This window comes from Bos indicus x Bos taurus, chromosome 15 (genome assembly GCF_003369695.1).
Source record: "Bos indicus x Bos taurus breed Angus x Brahman F1 hybrid chromosome 15, Bos_hybrid_MaternalHap_v2.0, whole genome shotgun sequence".
Taxonomy (NCBI): Eukaryota; Metazoa; Chordata; class Mammalia; order Artiodactyla; family Bovidae; genus Bos; species Bos indicus x Bos taurus.
The window spans coordinates 35,750,048-35,753,553 of record NC_040090.1 but is presented as its reverse complement, the minus strand read 5'-3'; the positions used below and the strand labels follow the sequence as shown (position 1 = coordinate 35,753,553).

At 41.6% G+C, this 3,506-nt stretch overlaps 1 pseudogene; it reads left to right on the top strand.

Moving 5' to 3' along the window:
- Window positions 1–925: 925 nt before the first annotated feature.
- On the top strand, window positions 926–1,868 carry LOC113904977 (annotated as a pseudogene).
- The last annotated feature ends 1,638 nt before the right edge of the window (window positions 1,869–3,506 follow it).

Sequence of the window (3,506 nt, the reverse complement as noted above, 5' to 3'; positions counted from 1 at the left end):
TTGGACGTGGGGTGTCTCTTCATGTCTGCTCTAGCAAAGCGCAGCCGCTGCTCCCTAACTTGGACAAGCAGTATCTCCTCACAGCTGCCCCTCTTGACCTTGAACGTGGAGTAGCTCCTCTTGGCCCTCCTGCACCCCCACACCTAAAGAGCTAAGAGGTGTATTGAATTGATTTTTACATTTCCTGGTCTTTGCTCTTTCCTTCTAACTTTTTGAAAATATATATATGTTTCAACCTTTTGTTTTTATTTTATTTATTTATTTATGGCTGCACTGGGTCTTCATTGGTTTGTACAGGCTTCTTCCAGTTGCAGCAAGTGGATGCTGCTGTTTGAGCAGAGGATAGTCTTCCTTGTAGTGCGCAGGCTTCTCAGTGAGGTGGTTTTTCTTGTTGCACAGTGTAGGCTCTAGATGTGCCAGCTTCAATAGTTGCAGCATATGGGCTTAGTTACTCCACAGCATGTGGGCTTTTCCTGGACCAGGGATCAAATCCATGTCCCCTGTATTGACAGGTGCATTCCTATCCACTGTGCCATCAAGGACATTTATCTCCTAACTTTTTGATATCAAAGGATATCCTATAGTAAAATCTTCTCCACATCTATTTTCTCCAAGAGCCATAAAACACTCCTATACCTTCCTTCTGTAAAAGCATAACTGCTTTCTGGACATATAAAGATTCCCTTGGGTAAAAATCAAAATCGCTTTTATGATCTTAACTAAGAAAATAACAAAAGAAGAGATGACAAGCAAACACAATAAAACATCCATTAACTTATGTCCCTGCTGTTTCCCTTCCCCAAGTCTTCCTTGATGATTTATTACATAGTGATTTCAAGTGATCATAGAATGTTTGCTCAGTTTCTATATTTTCCACTTTTCATAGATTAGACAAAGAACTCTGGTCTTGTGGCTGCCTCAAGTCATGTTTTTGGTTACTAGCTCCACTCAAGTCCCCTTCTACTTCATCCTCATGGGCATCCCTGGTGTTGAGGTCTTCCATACCTGGATTTCCATCCCATTCTGCTGTCTCTACACTATCTCTATCATAGGCAACAGCATCATACTGGCTGTCATCAGGGCAGAGCCGTCTCTGCGTGCGCCCATGTACTTTTTTCTCTCCATGTTGGCCCTAAGAGACCTGGGACTTACTATCACCACTTGGCCTACAGTCATGGGGATCCTCTGGTTCAATGCCTCAGGGATCAGCTTTGAGGCTTGTTTTGCTCAGTTTTTCTTCCTCATAGATTCTCCTATATGGAATCTTCATGGTGCTGTTGACCATGTCCCTTGACCACTACATGGCCATTTGCCACCCCCTCTATTAGTTTTCCATCCTCACCAGGAAGGCAATCTGTGGAATAGGTCTAGCTATCGTTTGCTGCTGTCTTCTGGCTGTTCTTCCTGCATTGTTCTTGTTGAAAGGGCTCCCTTTTTGAGGCTCCCATCATCTCTCCCACTCCTACTGCCTCCATCAAGACATGATTCACCTGGTGTGTGCTGACACCTCTACAAATAATGGGTATGGATTTGTTCTAGCTCTGCTTATTATCATACTGGACCCCTTGCTCATTGTGCTGTCCTGTGTACTCATCTTGATAAGTGTCCTCAGAATTGCTTCCCAGGTTGAAAGCCCCTGGGCCCTCAGTAACTGTCTGTCCCACATTTTAACTGTTTTCATCCTCTATGTGCACTTGGTAGGTGTGTCCATGACTCACTGCTTTGCCAAGCATGCCACTCCAATTGTACATGTCAGTATGGCCAATTATGTACTAGCACCTCCTGTGATGAACCCCTTTATCTACAGTATAAAAGCCAAACATATCCATCAAGGGATTTTTCACCTCTTTACTTCTAAACAGTTCTAAACAACTTTTTCTTTTTGCTTATATTTACTCATCATATTTCTGTCCTTAATTCCACCTGGCTAATACTATTCTTGTTGTTCAGTTGCCCAGTTGTGTCCGACTATTTGTGACCCCATAAACTGCAGCACACTAGGCTTCCTTGTACTTCACCAGTGCCTGCAGCTTGCTCAAACCCATGTTCATTAAGTCAGTGATGCCATCCAACTATCGCATCCTCTGTCATCCCCTTCTCCTCCTGCCTTCAATCTTTCCCAGCATCAGGGTGTTTTCCATTGAGTTGCTCCTCTCATCAGGTAGCCAAAATATTGGAGCTTCAGCATCAGCAACAACCTCTCTAATGAATATTCAGAATTGATTTCCATTAGGATTGACAAGCTTGATCTCCTTGCAGGCCAAGGGACACTCAAGAATCTTCTCCAACACCACAGTTCAAAAACATCAATTCTTCAGTGCTCAGCCTTCTTTATAGTCCAACGCTCACATTCACACATGACTACTGGAAAAACTGTAGCTTTGACTAGACAGACCTTTGTTGGCAAAGTAACATCTCTGCTTTTGAATATGCTGTCTATATTGGTCATACCTTTTCTTCCAAGGAGCAAGCATCTTTTCATTTGATGGATGCAGTCACCATCTGCAGTGATTTGGAGCCCAAGAAACTAAAGTCTCTCACTGTTTCCATTGTTTCCCCATCTACATGTCATGAAGTGATGGGACCAGATGCCATGATCTTAGTTTTCTGAATGTTGAGCTTTAAGCCAATTTTTTCACTCTCCTCTTTTACTTTCATCAAGAGGCTCTTTAGTTCCTCTTCACTTTCTGCCAAAGGGTGGTATCATCAGTATATCTGAGGTTATTGCTGTTTCTCCCAGCAATCTTGACTGCATTTTGTGCTTCAGCCAGCCCTGCATTTCTCATGATGTACTCTGCATACAAGTTAAATAAGCAGAGTGACAATATACAGCCTTAACACACTCCTTTCTCAATTTTAAACCTGTCTGTTGTTCTTGTTTGGTTCTAACTGTTGCTTCTTGACCTGCATACAGATTTCTCAGGAGACAGTCAGGTAGTCTATATTCCCATCTCTTAAAGAATTTTCCACAGGTCTTAAACTATTTAAGACTGTAGAATACTGTTGATACTATTCTTATCTGTTAATTATTGTTAATTCTCACATCCATGATTATAAGCATAGCATCTTCTTCAGGCTTCATCATATAGATTTTGACTTCATCATCTTCTGCTCTCTCTGGATAAAAAGACTCATTTTAATTACCAAGGAGGAAGAAATTCTCCTCTTCCCTTCAGGTTTTTATGGTTGGTGTAAAAATTAAATTGATATGAGACAGATTATCAGGTGAAAATCATGTGAAAGTTTAATTACAGGTATGGGAGAGATCAGGAAAACTGAGCAACTCTTTGAAGTGGCCAAAGCCCTCAACTTAAATGCCATCCTCAGCTAAAGATGAAAGAGGATTTTGAGGGTTGGAAAAGTCAAATACAGAATATTACCAGAAAAAGCACAGTTAGTAAGGTTGTGGTTGTGATTGTTATGGGGATTTAAGTCATTGCCTTCTGCACTGACAAGAGTTTCTGGTTATTTGGTCATCCTCAGCTAGGGAGATACCTTTACAAATG